Raw genomic sequence first — 20,208 nt, 5'->3', positions numbered from 1 at the left:
GAAGAGATCACCAGAAGAGCTGAGCAGAAGTTGCCCCTCTACCCACAGCAGGTGTTTAAAATGCATGCAAATTTTACCTTTCCAGTTAAAGGCTGCTTTCAGAAATACAGATCTTGTTAACAATACTGCCTCAGCATGTATCTGCTGAAGTACAGTTCTGGAGATTTTTACATTTCTAACAATATATCCTTGCCACTCATTTTGAGAGTTCTACCACGTTTTACATCTACCCACTACAGGCAACAATCTCTGGTACCTAAGGTGATTTGATTATCATGATACTGCATTGCTTGTCATCACTATACTGCAAGGAAGTATTTATGGTCAAATCTATGCTAAGAGAAGTGAAGTTGATTTTATTTGGTCCAGTAGGAAAAATAACAGATTTAATATTTTCAAAGAGCTTGGAAAACATCTGGGAGAGAAAAGCAGAAGCACACCATCCCTGGTAATATTACAGGATAAATGTAGGTAGGGAAAAAAAAGGAAGCCATGTAGCTTTTTTTTTTTTTTTAGAAAAGAAAAACCTCACTGCAAAAGTAAGCCAAGAGATACAGAGGTACAGCAGATATTCTATACATTTTTCCCAAAACTGGATCATGACGATGCTCTCTCCCACAGCCTTGACCACTAACATGCTTGAGCAAGAAGGGGTGGTTTTGCCTCATCCTGCTTCCCTACACCTTTACCATCCTCTGACCTTTGTCAGCCTGGGAATTGGGGAAAAGAAGCTCAAACCTTAAGTCAGACAACAGATAGCATTCAGGGATAGCTGTTTATACTAGTTAGAGCCTTGACAGCTGCAAGGGAATGAGCCTCAGTCAAGAAAAACAAGGGTTTTAACACTCAGCCACGGTGAGATCACACTCAACAGCTCGGGTTTCAAAACATGCTCCTGCAAAATTGTGTGCACAGGTATCCGCTGCAGGTGTCCCACCATTTAACACCTAAAGCAGGGCCACTGGTATCACCGCAAAAACAACCACCACATCCATTTTATGCTCAAGACTGTGGGAAATCCTCCATTCCTAAAAACGCATCTCCAAAATCCCAAATGTGCCGTCAGAGTCCACTGATGAAAGCTTACACTATACCAGTTTTCAAGAAACTGTGTTTTCAGTGTCATGGGCCATTATACACAAGCAATGAAAGTAGCTGGGAGAGTGTTCATTTACATTTTGCCACTTTTCATCTGTCTCTTCAGTGGCCTATAGTTAATCAAACCAACACCCCTTCTTTCTGTGTCACAAGCTCAAGAAAGAAGTAGGCACTGTACATCCTTCCCGCTATTCTCTTGCAAATGGAGCCGCAGCAGAATTCAAAAGTAGCGAACAGAGGCCGAGTGAATTATGCATTTGGCTCTTCTCAAAAGCCGAGGAAAAGCTCAAATGCCAGATTTTCTTAAAAGCAAAGCATCCCATCAGCAAAATGACACTGACTGTCTGTATTGGGGGCAGTGGGCTTTTTCTTTTCAGAAATAGCATCCATTCATCTGTTGTTGGTTTTTTTAATTACAAAAATTGATAAATACAAAACCGACAGGGGAAAACAAATACAAAAATAACAAAGACACATTTATCTGCTGAAGGGAAGTGGCAAAGAGCAGCTGTCCTTTAATGATCACCAGGCACGTGAAATTAATTCACATCTTTATTACAAATTTAAACCAACAAAATAAATTAAAACAAGTCAGACCAGTAACCCAGGTGGGGAAGGAATAAGCAAAGCTCAGTTTACCCCCAGCCTGACCAGTCATCTCTGCAAAAATAAGTACCTTTGTCTGCTGCCACCACAATTATTCTCTCATCACCATTGCTGAAGATGAGATGGGAAAGCCACTGCCCTGTTCTAAACAACGGGTGCTTTACACCAGTGCAATAAATGAATAGCTCCAATTATTCATAGGGGCTACAGATACATGTGGTATAGAAGTTTAATTTTTAAATTTCCACGAAATACATGTGTTTAAATATAGCATAAGGAACAATAGTGCATTGATCTAGTCCTTCCCCCAAGTGAGGCTTTTCCATTAGTGGGATCCAATCTTGCACTGGCAAAATACCCGTCAAGTCCAGGGAGCTTTGCACAAGGGAACAGTGCATTGTTCAGCTACTCATCCCTTCTAGATCCCGTGTGCCAAGGAGACAGAGCAAGGGAGAAGGTGGTAAACAAGGTTCAAAGCAAAGGAGCCACTGCTGGGATTGAGTGAAGGAAGGGAATAGCCTCCTCCTTGCTCCCAGTAGGCCTGGCTTGAGGACAGAGATCCCCCCCAGAATGCTGCAGGGAGCATGGGGTGCCCTAGGGCTAGATCTGTTTCCACATCTTGTCCTCTAGGCTGCACCTATGGTCCAGCCTCCCCTTCTGCAAGCATGCATACATTGAGGATCAGTGCATTCCCCCCCTACTGAGGACACACTGGATTCGCACTTAGCAAAAGAGTGTGGGCTGTTTGAATACCATCCTGCCAAGGTTAGCAGATGATTTGTTATGAGTACCTTCGTTTTCAAATATTGGCAAAAGCAGCTTACCAAAGTTGTTACAGATTCCACTTGTGCACAGAAATCAACTGAACATTTAAAAGTGCACTATATATATATATAAATTCAGAATCATTTGTGGTGGGGAAACGAACAGGATTAGCTTTATTTTGTGAAAAATTCCAACAGAGATTCATGCACCCAGATGTTTTCATTCTTTGGAAAAAAAAATAGTAGGGTCACTTGTTCCTGTAAAAAGGCCTTTATTAAAATATAGAATGTACCAGGCACAAGGGTCAGTTTTATAGATCAGTGATTTTTACACTTAAAAAACCCCCAACAGTTGAAAACTCCTAAAGGCCTCCATCCCCCCTCCATTCTCAAAATTTAAGAATCAAGCTCAGGAATTCATATTTCATTGCAAAAGTCTTGAATTTTATTATAGCACTAATGGTCTTTCTAAATTCCATCTCACATTTTTTGCCTAAGTACAGTTCAAGGCAGCAGGACACATTTGCGTACGCAGAGTGAGTGAGGCAATGAGAGGTAGCAGTTAGCATCACGTGGATCATATGCCATTCTGTGTGTCTCAATTTTCCTTGAAATGAAAATATCCCCCGACACACACTTTTTTTTTGTGCAGTACTATCCCCAGATGCTAATCAAAATCAGGACATCTTATGCTCAGCACACTAGAAGCACAAAAGAACAAAAAAACAACAATTAGAAACTAATCCCTGTCCTGGTGGAGTTGCAATCTAAATTGAAATTAGAAGATAACACCATTACTCCATTTTACAGAAGTGGAGCTGAAAAACAGAGAGATTAAAGGTTTGTATATGCTAAGGCATTTCACAGTTTTGCTTTCTTCTGTGCTTTGTGTAGCTTGTTTATTTAGATTGCAACTCATCAAAACAGGATTATCTCTCATTTGTGTTTATACATTGTCTAACACAAAGCAGCTATGAATAACTACAGAAGAATTGCTTTTCAGACAGTAATAGCTACAGGTGATTAATAATGATGCAACTCCAAGCACGTAGCTGGCAATACTGTGTTTTCTTTTCTGGGTTACAGAGATTAATACTTCGAGTCATGATCTACTGATACTTATGTAAACAACCTGCACAGAGGGGAAAAGAGAAATGGTACGAGACTGCTCCTGGGAGCAGTGGGAGGACTGAAGTATCTGACATAACTATTTTTGAGAAAATAAAGTAATAGCTCAGATGAAATCCCTTTGCAGAAGAAGGATGTGTCCACCCACCTTTGCTTCTAGACTTACTCGTTATAGATATTAGAAAAGGAAAAGGAGAGGAGCAGAAAGGAACCTAATACTAAGTTAATTAGCACAGATTAGCCAAGAAGCAGAGAAGACTACCAATACCCCATTTTTACAATACATACTTATATTATCATTATCAGGGGCTCTTACCCTGTCTTCTACCAGGCTGCTACAGCTATCACACATCACCTACACAAAATGCTAAAATGTAGGCATTTAGCATCATTTGAGCTGCCACCGATGTATTTGGGACATTTGCACAGGGTTGATGTGCCATGAGAGCTGCAGAAGACCCAGCCTTTCTGGAGCAGCATCTGTAAACCAGATCTACTAGGCCTGTCCTTACCCCAGGACAGGTGAAGGGAACTGCATTACGTCCCCATCTTGGCACAGGCAGAGAGGTGTGGTCTCAGGTAGCGAGCCCACAGAAAGGAGAAAGCCAACTGCCAGGGCAGTACCCCCAGCCTCATCCTGCCCACCCTGGGGGGTCTCAAGGACAGGGGTCTGAGGTGACCGTTGGGGAAACACTTCTGACAGCCTGTAACCCTGCCTGCGGGCCACACAGTCCCCACCATGATCACCGTGGTGAGCCCTGCAACAATTCAAAAGCCTTTGCCCCACTTAAAATGCACAAAGTGAACCCTCAGAATGAGAAGGATCCCTTCTGCAAAGCTCTTGGAGTGCAAGGAAAGTGGAGTTTAACAGGTAAAGTTGTACAAAACACAGATTGTTAATCAGATTTAAATGGGCACAGAAACACGTATTACATTCCATTATGTAACTGGACTTGAAAACACTGTAGCATCATCTCTGCTAAGATTTGTGGCTCAAACTCCCAGTCTTTCCAAGCAGAAAACTTCAAAAGGAGTGATTTATAGAAGAATTGAGATTATAGACAAAGGGAATATATTAAAGAAAGCTGTTTCTTATTTATGACCGAGAGATCATTTACTTTGAAATCAGGACTTGGGGCAGATACTTCACCATGAGCACAGCCCTGAGGAATGCTGAAATCAGCCATCAATAACTCTTTTCACAAGACAAGCTCCCTGAGGGCAGAAGGATAATACCAAGCTGGGTGGTAGTTTTTAAGCAGCTGGACACAAATTGGGACTTGTCGGTTGTTGTTCCCAGGCACTGCATGTCAAATTGGAATAACCTGTTGTGCACTCTCATTTTTTTTTCCATGACTGGCTGCAGAATGTCGAAGAGGCACCTGTTGACTCCTGGATTAGTTTCCCTGTGATGAACAGTTCTTATCAATCACCACTCAACAAGAGATTTCAAAATACTAGTTTCTTCTCATGTTCCCTGCAGTGAGAGACATTCACTGCAAATGGCAACAAAGCTGCAACCTGCTTTTCTGACATCCAAGCTCTGCTGAGAAAGTTTCTTTGCCAACTGGTTTTGGAGGCTTCTTGCTGTTTCCAGTGTGATTTACAAAAGCCATTCCAGGAACCAAGCTCCAGAAGCTGCCTAGAAGGAGCACAGCAGCCCAAGGCACACTGACATTGGAAACATCCGTGGCACATCTAGTGTTCCAGTAGCATTAGGCCCAAACAGGGGGCCCAGCATTTGAGCTAGCTCTATGGTAGCTCATAACTTGCAAGCAGAGAAGATGCAGCTGCCTGGAAAGGCAGCAGGAACCTCAGAAGCCCACTAACGCAGCCTACAGAGTGCTGTGCTCCATGTTGTGTGACAGGGCACAGGATGCCTTAGCCAACAGCTTGCCTCATCACCACTGACTCAGTGATGCCTCTGATCTAACCTTTTTGTAGCTAAGGCTCCCTAGGACAGATGAGGACTAGATGACACCTTGAGCTCCAGTGCTGCCAGAGTGAGCTAACCCCTCAAGCTACCCAACACACACTCCAGCAGTTACATTTCTAATTGATCTGTGCACACATCAGCAACGTAATCACTAAAACACAGTGGAAACCAAGATCAGTATCTTCCTCTGTTCAATGCTTGAAGGGCTTTTATCTGGTAACCAAGAATGGACCTTCCCTCCCTCTTTGCAACCCAGATCTGCTTTCAACTTGGTCCTAGTCTTTTGTTCAGCACCTCTAAAACTCTGTCACATAACAGGGGCTCAGTGTCGTCTTCATCTGCCTGGATCCCCCAGCTGCCGCTGTGGAGATCCAAGATGGCTTGATAGGTAACTGCTAAGATTATTTTCTCATGTCCACTGTTAGCAGTTTCTCACTGGTGTGTCATATATTTGGCAAGATAAACATCTTAAGTAGTCATACAGAGCAGGAGTTTCAACAATAACTTGTGAAGCTGCTTTTAACAACTGCTTTACAAGAGAGGGAGGCTGTTGTAGCAGACAACCCTTTTCAGGCCTTGAGCCCCAAGTCATTGGGGGATGCTTTGGCAGTACGATTTTCTCCTTTGAAAACATTTTTGGTTTTCCAGTGGTTGGCTGCAAAGCAATACTGACTGTATATCAGCTTCATGGGAGGCAAGTCAAATTATTGCTTATTGCTTGTCTTCTGAGTCCAGTAAACAACTCAGCTATTGTCAAGAGAGCAAGAAATGTCAGAAAATGTGAAGTAGGCTTTAGTATTCTATCCATCTTGAAGTATAATACAGAATACATCTCTGAAAGGCCAGAAGAACTCTCCACTGAGAGTGAAATAAAATAAAAGCCACATAGGGGTGTTTAGCTGTAGGAGTACACCTAAGAATGTGGACCCCTCATATTTACACATCTACCAAATAGATACTTCTCCTAAGCTGAAAATTCCTCTCTAGTGATGTGTTAAGCTCTGCACAATTACATAACTCTAGCTAAAAGGACATCAAAATTGCCATATGAGGAGCCAACATGTAGTTTGACAGATATTTTTTCAGTGTCAGTTTAAGCAGCCTTTTCCCATACATGCATTCTCTGCTGTGTCCCCTCGGGTGCAGGACTGTGCCTCACATCACGTAACTCCCTGCGGCTGATCCAGTTCATTTGGTTTGCTTGCCACCCCCTCTTTTTTTTTTTTTCCCTTTTCTTTCTTTTCCAGGTTACAGGGAACATGCTACCACTGCACTGTGTGGTTGTTGCCAAAATTACGTGGGAAACTAGTATTTCTCCTAGCACATCTTCCCCAAGCATCTCAAGAGCTCCTGCATCTCAGGTCAAGTCCAGGTGGAAGAGTTGTGCCAGGGACACGTGGCTGCTGAGCAGGGGGTCTCCAGCATGGTGGGTTCCTGCTCCAGGTTTGGCTTGGTCCAACTGCCATTTCGCTGCCTACTGCACCTCACCTCTACTTTGTCGAGATGCAGGCATGGCAACTTATTCCAGTATTACGTACTTTAAAACTCAAATTACACTCCTTTGAAACTGAAGCTGGAGAGACTCTTCGAGAATTCAAAGGAAAAGTTTTGTGCAGAAACAACCCACAGATGGGAGCTACCCAGCAAGATGGAGAACATGTACTGCCAGCCACTGATGGATGCACACTAATCAATCTCTTAGCATAAGCAAATACAACTATTATTTGCATAGGTGCAATCTATATCCCCTTGACATTAGAGTAAGCTCTGCCAGACAAACGTGAGCTCAAATGAGATCAGGCTAAATACCCCCTGTGGGTTTAGCGAATAGGAGGATAACAGCCTCTCCCTTTATTAATCCTCCAAAGTCTCACATATAAAACAAGCTTTAATTAAAAAAGTCAAGGAAGACAAAATATTATTTGAGACTTTAAAAAGGCCCAATCACTAAATGTTGCTTGTAGTTTAAGTGCAATTGTTCTGGGTGGTCTGCAAAGCACTAAGCTTGCTGTGCAGAAAGGAGTATTTTAAGAACAAATCAGTGGGGTACCGGAGTGTTAGAAAAGATGAATTCATGTCAGAAAAACACTTTGTGAAGTCATACACAGAATGCAAATGTTGAAAAAATAAATAATAGCTTCCCTTACCTATTTATTTTCATTTCTTATGCCAAGGTCATAATTCCTTTTTATGTATTTTGAGGATAAATATTAAGATTAATAGATCGTCAACATTACGAAAGCTTAGTCTCTGGGACACAAGGTCATTGGGAAGCAAAGATCTACAGTCACTAAACACAGTGGTAATAAACGCCAAGAACTCAACAAGTCACTTTCATTTCAGACGCAAACAAAATGGGTTTGTATCCCAAATGTGCAAGACACAGCTTGATCCCTGCCCTAGAGTCCTCAGAGGTTTGAAAGACTCTGACCCAAGGCTTTGTAGACTGGGGTTACTTTCTGTGTTAGTGGGTGCATACACAGACCAATTTAATAATGCTGAGTGAAAAAAAAAAAACAAAAAACAACAAACCCAAACCCAAACCCCACAACTCTGTTTAGAGGGATTTTTCTACATCCTTGCCATTGGAGTGCAGTCACTAGATAAGGCTTTCTCTCCCCAAACTACACTATGCACCTTTTCTCTCTCTCATCAGAGTTGTGGCACGGTCCCCAATAAGAGCAGCTGGCTACTCCTACCTGAAATGTAATTCACAAGATTTAGTCAGGCAAGACACTGCTGGAGGTGCACACCATTAAGAGCTGTACAAGTGAATATGCCACATACAGGAGAGTGGTTTGCCATGCCATAAGGGTTCCTTTTGTCTGTAGCTTTCAAAAGGCTTTGCAAGGCAGGTATGCATTGGGCCATCTATACTGAAGGGAAATAAACATGAGGAAAAGCAAGTCTGTGCAAGATGATGACAAAAAAATATTTAGCAGCCTAGAGTCAGGGCACCTGGGTTTAAATACCACTGTCCTCTCTACTAGACACAGAGTATAAGTTCTGAGAAAGTGCAGATTCTCACCAGAAGTGGTATTAGAAATACTGAGGCAGCAAATGAAAACATGAGCTATTGTTTTCCCACTCTCACATTAAGTGACCTCCATTGCTTTTTAAAATAATGCCCACTTCTAACATAGCCAGCACCTCGGGTGACATCCCTCATAGCTACAGACCAAAACTTCTGGTGCAATTCTAATGCAGAGATACAACTTCCTCTATGCTGAGGCCAGATTTACATCTACAACAGTCCAAAGCACCCTTCATATGCTAATTGCCCCATCGAGCAGTAAGAGTTACCAGTGAGATACAAATTTTAGCAATTAAAAAAAATTTTCTTTAGGTCACCAGAACAAAGTCCTGCACCCAACACAAGTCATCCAGCCCAAACCAAGACACTGGCACACAGGCTGAAGATGTAATTGAATCAGAAATTTCGGCTCCCTCTTACAGAAAGTTGCCAATAGCTGCAAGGAAGAAGCAGGCATGATGGTCTCTTGCTTTTTTCTGACATCTGCATATCCTAATACAGGACTGCTCTCCCAAAACATATGCCAACTGAATAACCCCTTATTAAAACTGGCATCAATAATAACATCTGCAAGTCTCTCCCTAACCAAATAAATAATCATTGACAAACCATGCACCAATTACAACCACCAAGTGTTACATATACGAGACACTAACCATCCTCAGCTGCCAGGGGTGAATCATTTTGGGTGACTGTAAAGGGAGGGTAAGAGGGGAAACAGTATAATATTTTCTTAAACTAGCCTTGTTTTCAGTATAGCAGTTCAGACTGCAAATATGGCAACCCAACCAGTGGATACTGGATCCATCACATCCATCTAGAAACTGCCGTATAAGAGGCACTACAATGTCACCTCATCTTGATAACGACACAGAAGTGATTGAATATTAACCACAGCAACCACCACAGCTTGTCCAAATGCAAACACACCTAAATCTAAGCCTACACCCAGTCTTTCCATTTCTTTCAATAGAGGTTAGTGAAAAATAAGGATATAACCTACATGGTGTCCCACAGAAAAAAAAAACCCTGCTGTTAAAACTCTGTCCTAATATAAACTGATATATGAAGCAGCCTCCTTCTCAATGAGGCCTTCATATTTGTATAGAGTAGATTTTAGCTTCCCACACTAACAAAGGAAAGAAGAAAGTCAGGACTGAAACCCTCAGACTGTGCCAACCAGAGCCAGAACAGCAAGATGGAAAACCAATTCCTTGAGAGCTGTACGATGTCAAGCAAAACCCAATACCCTAAATTAAGTAATTAGGATATCAGGAAATAAATCATTTTGGGGTACAGCATACATAAATTGAACTAGCCTAGGAATAAATTACCTCAAGAACAGCAATGTTGCCACCCTAAATGACATCTAGACAGATATAATGTTATGGAACAGAATCAGATGCCTGGCAATTCCCAAATGATTAATATATGTTCTCTTCTGTATGAAAATCCAGGCTATACAAGGCAAGCATGCACTGTAACACTTTTCAGTTGTGGAAAGTTTGCTTTGAACTAGGAAAGAAGTTTTGCAGTTTCTTCACAAATGATACAAGTTCACCTTAAAGAGTATTTCAGCATCTGCTGGAAATTCTGCCAGCAGAATAGAATAGAATACAGTCAAATGCTGAACATCACTCACTATATTGATGATGACTTTAAAGAGGGTGCGGTCACAACTGTCACATTCATAGAATTGTCATATTTATCTCATGTTACTTGTCAGCAATATACACAGTGTGATAAAAAACCATGCAGCAAAATTAAAGTGCTCTATTAGAAAAAAAAAAAGTTATTTTGCATCAGACTTCTCAGGAAACAGAGCGGATGGCTCAGCTAATGAAACAGCTTACCACAGTTAACTGATTTGTGTAAGTATTATTAAACATCACCATGAGTGACCAATCAATCTATCCTCACAAAATAAATTTTACATCTATGAGTATTTTGCACATCATGACCAACCAAGGTATTTTCCCAGACTGAAGCCAAATGGACAGCAGGATTCTCATGTTGCTATTATTAAATACTTATATATTATAAATACACATTAAATATATACCTATATTTAATTATATAAACTATAAATATATAACACATATATACATGTGTAAATTTATACAGGCCACAGATACCACACACCAGCCCAGCCAGAACACAGGCAACTCTTTCATTTCTACAATCACAAGATCAATAAACAGCTTTACACAACTTGGAACAGGGTGCAGCTTGCCCACTACTGAAATCTACTGTTCCTGTGACTAATGCTGGGTTGCATGTTTTCCATAAGGGAATATGTAGAAAGACAAAACGTGAGGTTAACACTAAGAATAACATGTTGAGGAAGTTGATAAATTTTAAATAGGAGGCCAGACCAATAACCCTCTAAACTGCAGTGACTGCACTCTGGTTTTTAGCAATCAAATCTAAGTCTGGCGTGGGAAAGTTCAGTCAGTCCTTGCAAAGACATACAGTAAATAAGTGTCAGTACACTTATGCATATCTTCCATCAAATAGAGTGGAAAAAAATATGCTCCTGCCTTGGTCCTTCAGATATCAGAAGATCATTTTTAAACTAAAGCAGCACATACACAGCAGAGATAGAAGGCATCTACTCTGTGGCTATACTATAGTCATTAACCAGCTAAAAATTGTTAAAGCAGTTTTGCTGTAATGCAGAGGGATTTACAAGGCCCTTCAGAGACCACATATTTGGAAATGTGAAGGTCACAGTTCAGTGTATTCAGTGATGGATTGGAAGTGACCACTGAAGCTGCTGAACATTCAGTTGAACATACAATTAATATATTCCCATAACGATGCCTGAATCGAAGTTGGCAAGACAACAATAACATACAGGAACAGAGCATACTGGCACACGTGAATGAAGGAAACCAGGCAGCACAGGACACATTTAGGGTGTGGGACCCAAGGATATTGGCAGGCTTGGTTGGAGGAAAACCATGCAGGAGTGGTGGCAAGCCATGAGAAGCAGCAGCTGGAGGTTGTACTACCTACTGGGAGATGGACTGTGTGCGAGAGAGATGATGATGCACATTTCTCCCTATTGTTTTCTGCTTTGGTGCTACCAGCTTGATACAACCTGTGCAGAACAGAGTATTTCTTCCCAGGCCCACCAGAAGAGGTTGCAGCTTCCCGAGCTACCACCAGTGCAGCCCGGACTAGGACAACAGTTAGGTAGGGCTGGTGTTTTGCCAGAACTGACAATCTCTGAACACAGGTAGTGTCACAGGGATGCTACTTAAAACTGGGGCATGTGAGGACAAACTCAGCAAAGGAGTTTGCCTGCTCAAGGGTATTTATTACTTTTAATTACAAATTACCTTTCCCCTCCACCTCACACTCAGAAAGAGAGATTCTCTAAATAGTCCAGTAACACTAGAGAGAAATAGGAGCTCCAACATATGTTGAGAAGAAGGTACCTCTACCAACAGAATGGGATCAAGCATGACAAAATACATACAGACAGCAAGTATCATAAACAAGGACAGACAGCACAGGCAACATTTGCAGCCTAAGGCAAGCAGGGAGAGGTAAGTAATAAAAAAATGAGAGCTTCAGCTTAGACAAAAGTTTACTCTTTACCCAGCCTTTCCCATTTGCTTTAATTTGGCTAGGGGAAAAAAACAAACAAACAAACAACAAAAAACCAAACACCAAAAAACAAAATGCAAGAAAAAACTCACAAGGATCAAATTTATCAAGGATTGCTAGAATCTTCCAGTTCCCAAACCACCACAGCCCACCCAGGCACCTTCCATCCAGATACATGGCAAACTAAAAATTAATTTTATTTTAGAAAAGTTAACCAGATTTGGAGGGGGAAGGCTAAACTAAAGGTTTGGGCTCTCTCAGGGCTGGGTCTGAATTGCTGTCAGTACTCCCAGTTGGTACTTAAACACAACTCCTAGCTCTCTCTTCCCTGAAGAGCTCACTCGTTGAAAGCACTTTTATTTCACTGAAGCAATTATATTTATCAGGTGTCATGATATTTACCAAATAAATTAGGATTTCTCTTTCTTACTTTTCTTGGCCCTCTCCAAATACCAGCTGCATACCTCTTGTGCCAAGCAAAGGCAGAGTGCCCTTTATGAGAGGGCTTCACACTGAAGGAGAGAACTTTCTGTAAATCCAAATCCATCACTGCAGTACAGCCTTGATCATTCTCTGTCTTCCACACCAGAATTCAAACATAAATACACATGACCTTATAGAACACTGGTAGCAAGGTAAGAGAGCTCCATCATCACAGGCACTACTGTTCTAAACTCCCCACTCATCCCAATCTCTACAAAGAATAATTAAAAAACCCCAAAACTTCCATTCCTCAGAATTCATAAAATTCCTTAGAAAAGACCTACCAAGAAGTCACGTACTTACATACTTTGCTGAAACTCGTGGCATAGTGCACAAATACAAGGGTTAGAGCAAGTTTCAGACAGAACCTGACCTTCCTTTCACCCAAAGCTCACCAGGACAGCTGGGGCTCTACAAGTCATTTTTGAAGCACAAGCATTTCCACCTGGACTTAACTGGACTCATTGAGAGAACTGAGAACAAACGAATTCAATGATATTGGGTTCTGCTGGAACATTTTAGTCCTTGGGAATTGTTTAATTAATGAAATGATGGACCATTTGCATCATAAAAGCTAACTATACTAAGAGGTTGTGGGATATTGAATACTTTTAGTGAACTATTTCTGTTATGTTGGATGCAGTACAAGGGGAAGTTGCATACAACAGTATTTACAATTTCTGTCACTTTTCTCCATGCAGCCAAGGCTACTTACATGCTGTGGTTTCTAACTTACAAGATGTGGTCCTTTGCTTGCGTAATGTTGGCACAATCATGAAATATTAAGTTCTGCCTTTTTCTATGTTATTGTAATCCTAACTGGCTGATTTTCACACTCTCTCTTTTTCCTTTTCTACTAGTTCTGGAGGTACAGAAAGTACATTTCCTGTATTTTCAAGGAAACTTTTCCAAGACACTTAGCATTTGCTTTTCCACAATTGCTCTTTCCAATCAGTTTTTAGAGTTGTAAGGTAAAAACACTCCATGTTATAAAGTGCTAGTTAACAAAAAAGCAAAGAAACACAGACAGGTCCTTTCCCCTTCACATCTCCTGCATCAGCAGAGGACCAAAAGCTTCACCTCACTGGTGTTTTCACTTGTTCTGTCCATTATACATGCCCCTGCTTAGGTACCAAATTGCAACTCAGGAAACAGCGTGACACAAGGGGAGCATCACACCTGGAACCAATGGTTCCTTGTTTTAGGGCAGAGGGCTAAGGAGGACAGCCACCTGCCCCTGGCGTGTTACCAGCTGTTCCAGGCTTTAAGATGCTTACTGGGGACTTCAACTACACATCATGGCAAGAACTATGGCCAGCTGAGCTCCTAGAGGCCCTGCTACCTGAGGCAATTTATAATAAAATATTAAGTACTGGATTAAGATTCCCATGCCAATGACTGCAGGAGCCGTCTTGGCAAGGCTAAATAATATTTCTGAATAAAACAATTAAAATCAGTGAAACCAGGAGCAAACATGTCTCTGATATGCTAGCATAACACTCACATGTCTCCTGCAAGGGACTAAGTAGGATCCTGCCCCTCTTGGCTTTACTGTCCCAAAAGGGTCTCCTCCAGATTAAATCCTAGCTATACTTTGAGTCAAACTCTTCCCAGTTTTGAGTGGTGAAAGCAAGCTGGGAGCACAGACCCATTCTGCTGCCTACCACTCCTCTTCACCAGGGGCTGCCATCCCTCTGACCACAGGCCATACCTTTATGAGTGCAAGGGTTTCTTGAGGGTATGATGACACACACCTAAACGCTGTTTTTCAAGATGTAAAATATATGCAGATATTTCCGTGTTTTGGAAGGTTTTGGTAACATGCATTTTAAGAAATAGATCTGTAAATCTTATCTAAACTGACCATCTTTACAGTTATTAACAGTGAATCAATTTTTAAAAAAAATTCATTACCATGTTCTATTTGTTCCTATCAAACTAACAGCACCTATTCTATATTAAACTCCAAGTGACTGCTCTCCGGATCAGAAGTTTAGTATTGCCTAATGTATATATACCATTGTCTGTGGTATTCATGTTACCTCTTTGAGAGCTGGTATTTACCAGAGGTTTGAAAGAATCCCTTTCTAAATCTCTCACTATTAGTCTTGCAACAGCAGATTGTACTCACCAGTCCGGTTGCATTCCTGCAATTACTTTTAAGAATAAAGATTATTTCCACCAAGTCCTACTAACTTCCCAGGTGCTGAACTTTTGGGACGTATTTCTTCCGGTCATACCAACCCAGTCCACAGTTGTCCCTGATGGTGTGCTCCTATCTACTAGTGGGGAAATGGAGAGAAAATTTTTAATGAGCTGATGTCATCTTCTTCAGTAGAGCTGAAGATTTCAGGTGTATCATCCCTTCAGCTTTTTATGATCCTTTGTTTGTGACAGTCAAAGAGTTGTATTATTGGAAATATTCCCTGGCCCCATGCTTTGTTCAGAGTCATCAAAAAGCATCGGTCGCAGATGTCACAGCCATTAAATGGTGGCCTTACATTTTGGCTTGCCTTACATTTGCGGATGGAGATAGATCCCATAAAATAGATGCTTATTACTGGCTTTGCAACGCTCTTGCAGCAAAGAGTTTAGTATTAACTTTTCTGCTATGAATTCTAACTTTCATCTTGAATTTAATTTTAAATGCAGTTTACCACAGGAAATATTTTGAGTAGACAGGAGAGGTGTTCACATTGACAGAGCTGTGCACCACTTCCAGGGGAGACAGCTTTTCCAGGCTTCCAGGTTTCCCCTTCCTTGACGTCGTCTCTCCAGACTCCCCAACCACGCTTCCCCAAAAGCAAAACAGCCAGACTGAAGCAAAATGCTCAGGTTCAGCTCTAGAAAGCTCAACAGTTTGCTGCACGAGGCTTTGCCTCCCCCTGTCCCCTGGACATCATTTGATACATCCTGGGATTTCAACCATGTATGCAGAAAAAAACCCCACAGAACATAACTTAGGCTGTGGTTTCACAGGCGGTTCAAGGCAATATAAAGTTGCACTGGAGCTGAAAGCAGAGGTCCGAGCCTCACGTTACTCGCATACTCCTGCCCTCGCTCGGGCTTTTGTTCTACAGCCACGAGGCCATGGGATGAGTCCAGATCAGAGCACTAATCTAGCAGAAAACAAATTCCCGTCTTTTTAGAGTTAGTGTTCATTTGGATTGGCAAATCGCTGCATTCCTCATCTAATCTGACCTTTAAAAAAAGTATTTGTTAACACTGAATTCATCTTCTAAGATTTACAGCATGCTGTTCAGCCCTCTTAACACAACAGCAGCACTCTGTATCAAACCCTCCCTGCTTACGCTCCTGTGCCACTTCTGCAACAGAGCCAAATGGCATCCAGCTTAGGAAACAATTTGCCCTCACCCAGGTGCAGGCGCATGACAGGCACAAGCTGACCCCGGGCCCTGCTGCCCCAGGAGGAGATATCTGGGCCTCCCCTTTGACGTGCGTCCACTGTTTCCACCGTGCTGCCGGGCAGCAGTGAGGCATCAGGCCAGCTGGAGGGCAGCTGGAGGGGCCACATTCCTCTTCTCCCTTCCCTATGCTCCCTCACCCATAGGAAGAGTAAGCCACCACCCAATGTCATTAGCTCGTTTACAGCCTCTACTAAGAGGAGGAAGTCCAATTTCAGATTTGATGGCATTTAGGAGATTCAGAGATACATGTGTGTTCCCCCAGCCAGAGCTACCTACCATCCACAGCCAACAAAGCTGGAAGTTTAAAGCAATTAAAAAGTAGGGTGAAAAATTTACCATCCATCTATGGCAAAGTCATAAGGTTCACATCTATCTATCTATCTATCTATCTATCTATCTATCTATCTATCGGGATACAAGAAAGCCTTAATAATCACAAAAGCCAGCTCCTAGCGCTCCTCTGCAACGAGGGGATGGTTTTCACACTGCTATTCAGATCCCTCTGCATACAGTACAGGGAAACCTTTTCCAATATTTAGGCACAGCTGAAGGCTAATCAAGATCTCATAAGTTACCAGGCCTCTTACTGTTATTGAATTTCCCTCCATTTCTTATCTTGAGTAGCTATTACGATTCCAGGTATTCAAGAGAACGTTACTCAGAAAAGATAAGGTAATAATCCATTGATATAGGAGCCTTGTATTTAGATTTCAGCATATCCAGCTCCCTGTTTATGTTATTAACCATGGTAGAAAAAAGGGGGTTTAAATTACCCTGTATTTCCTTCTCAGATGGTGTACAGAATGGAAATTACTCAGCAGATGTCATCTATCCCTCTTCAGCAACAGAGAGGAGATTTGTCAGGGTAATTTTCCCTGCTTTCCTCAGGAATGTTAATTTTGGGGGGGTTCACCCCAAAATGTCTCCATTCACACATCCATTATACCTCTTTGAAAGGAGAGATGAAATGACTTGCATCTGTTTGACTAAGCTTTCAGACAAAAAATTCTTTTCAGAGACATGGTCCTCTAGACCTCAACGGAGGAATCTCATTCCTCCACCCTCCTCTCTAATGCTAAATTCTTAATATTAATAAAGGAATTAGACCTACAAATCAATGTTCTTCAGTACATATGCTGCAAAAATTACACAACATGCTAAATCTATATCAGCTGATAACAAGCATTTCCTTTCACATCCCAAACTTCTCAGAAGATGCAGAGCTTTGCCACAGAACCATTATTTGATTTCCAGTAAACCAGACAAAATAGCTATTCAGGAACATCTTCACATTAATTAAGCCCTATATTGATTTGAGCCCTCCCTTAAATGTCAGTATCTTTTCAAACAGCACAAGAAATACTCAAGGTCCATGTGAGACATTTATAATGACTCCAATATGTAAAAGGAGTTTTAAAATGGGCATACCAAGAATTTCCCAAAGAACTGTGTAGGAAACAGTATTTCTTCAAACTGAGCAAAACCCACACAGGAGGGATAAGCCCATCTAGCAGCTTGGTGGGGAGATCCCTTGTACTCCATCCTGTCACTCCTGCCTCCTCTCCGGGGTGCAGGGCTCTACCTCCTCCTCTTCCCTTACACCAGCTCCAAAACTCATCAGACTCCCTACTGACTTGCTTCAACTCTACCCCAGCAGAAAACGCCATTTTTTTCCTTTTCTTTTTTTTTTTTGGTTAATAAAATGCATCGACCCCCAGTCAGATGCGGCAATTGCCAGAGCTGGCTGGTGGCGAGTGGACCTTTTGGTGGCAATGGACCAAGTGCCCACTCCAGGCCACGTGGTGCAAGCTGTGAGCAGGGTGCTGGGGTGCTTTGCCTGATCAGCAACCCAAACCAGCTCAGGGAGTGCGTTAGAAAGGGTTGCGGAGGAGCAGAGCAGAGAAACCGCTCTCTTCTGGTGGAGGCAACCTGCTGCATCACCTTGAGTAGAACATTTTCATCCCAACCCTCCACTCACTTCTTTAGCAGGTGAGAACTTAGAGGTCTGGCTGTGGTCATTCAGGATATTCCTGCCCTCTCTGGGCAGGTACCAACCAGTTGTAGGGTTGGCAGGAGGGACGATGTAACTATACGTCAGATGCAATGAAGTGGGAAGCCCAGTACATTCACCTTAAACCACTGAAGAACAGAGTTTTGGCTGAAGTGTCAGAAAGTAAAGTTTCAACTTTCAGAGCGATTGTGCTGCCAAGGTCTGTGGGCTCAGCAGGGAAGACCTGGAATGTCCTATCTTATCAATGACAGAGCACCACTGCCTGTCAAAAATCTCTGTCAAGATTCACATTCAAGGTCAGCAAGGAAAGACAGACCACACAATTAAAAATACAAAGTACAAGTCCCTTAGCTTTAATGCTCTATTAGCGAAGTGAAAAAATAAAAGTACATCTTGATCATAAACAAAAATGAAATCTTCTGCTTTCTTTGAAAATGAGGTTGTCAGATGCACCCTTTTTAAAATAAAATCCTGCACACCTAATGATGGGATGGGATGGGATGGGGGCAGAAAATGGAAGGAGGGCAATAATTTCTTTTTCAAAGTAATATAAGAGTTGCATTGGACATTTAAATGGTATTCTGGAAAAGGCCCAACTCCTGCCTATGTATTTGACCACTGAAGTATTGGTTTGCTGCATTCTGCATTCAGCAATACCACAGAGGAGCCGGCAGCCTACCAGCTCCTCTGGTGGCCATGTGCCCTCTTCCACGAGTGACACAGACTGTGCTGTAATTCCAGCTTCTACACTTGAACCAGGCGTGAATCAGGGGCGTACAGCAAAATCAGCTCATGCTTCAGCCATGATACACTAAGTGAAGAGCAGCATTCCTGTGCTTCAGGCCACACTGCTGGGACTATTTTTGGTGCTGTGCAATCTGTTCAGCTGTGTGCTGAATTGGGTTTAATTTTTTGTATTAACTTGAGTCAGGCAGCAAACCCCAAAGCCCAGAGAAAGCAAAAGCACCGGAGTTACAGCACACCCGCTCTACCTGAAGAAGGCAAACTGAGAAAACCTGAACAAATAAAAAGCCCCCAAGAAACTGAGAGGACTCAGAAGTAAAAATAAAAACTGCTGATTCAATAAATCTGAAAACCTCCTAATGATCATACCAAGGCACTTTAAATCAATTCCTATTTCAAGATCTACACCATTACACTTATTTCTACAAATTTAAGGTTTTGCTGCAGTTTCTTTCAGATTATCAACTGATGCAAGCATGCAAGACCAATAATCAGTAAAATCCCCATTTTTCTTATCCTCAAAGTCATTTTAGGCGCCCCAACTATTAACAGAAATATCACCTCTCTAATGGGCAATAGCAGGGACCTTTGAGTTCTTTCTCATCCCACAGGTCTTGAAGACAGACAGTTTTTTACGCAGAGTTTATCCATTTATTGCAAGGTATCAGGAAATTTCTGAATGATCTGACCAGCTTTACATGCTTCGCTGAGTTTTTAAGTGAAAGCAAGAGAACATTGGCTTAAATCAACAACATAAGTCACCAGTTTAAAGGTTAACACTTGATTCTGCAGAAGAAACAGACACTTATCTTCCAGTTCAAGGACTTCTGTTTTTCTGAACAGGGGCACATAACACTGCAACAGACTGTTTGCAGTACACTTTTGCAGAGACACAAACAAACCAGGGCGCAGGACAGGTGGCCTCAGAGCATCACTTGCTCATGCCCCACTCTCCCCATGTACCGGCACTCCACTAGCCCACTGGGAGACACTTGGTGGGCTGTCACCCATTCCGTCCTGGCAGCCTTTTCAACACACGAAACACTGGTGTTGACACCAGCACAGTTGTGTTTCACGTGGGGCGGCTGCTGTCAAGCTTCCAGAACTCTTGCTCTAGACAGGAGACACCAAAACCAACCCCGGCACCCTCACCGAGATCCTGCGCAACCAACAGAAAACCGCAGGGAAGATGAAAGTACTGTGCTGATGAAGTACAGCTGCCCCAGATAAGTGAAATATAGCAATAAATAAGGTCCTTATCTGCTGTGGCAAGAAAAAGGCAGGCTCAGGGGAAGAGGTGAGCAAGGGAAAGAAGTGAAAAACATACCTAAGGAAGAAAGGAAATATGAAACTAAATGAGA

Source organism: Athene noctua, chromosome 1 (assembly GCF_965140245.1).
Source record: "Athene noctua chromosome 1, bAthNoc1.hap1.1, whole genome shotgun sequence".
Taxonomy (NCBI): Eukaryota; Metazoa; Chordata; class Aves; order Strigiformes; family Strigidae; genus Athene; species Athene noctua.
This window is presented reverse-complemented; position numbering follows the sequence as displayed.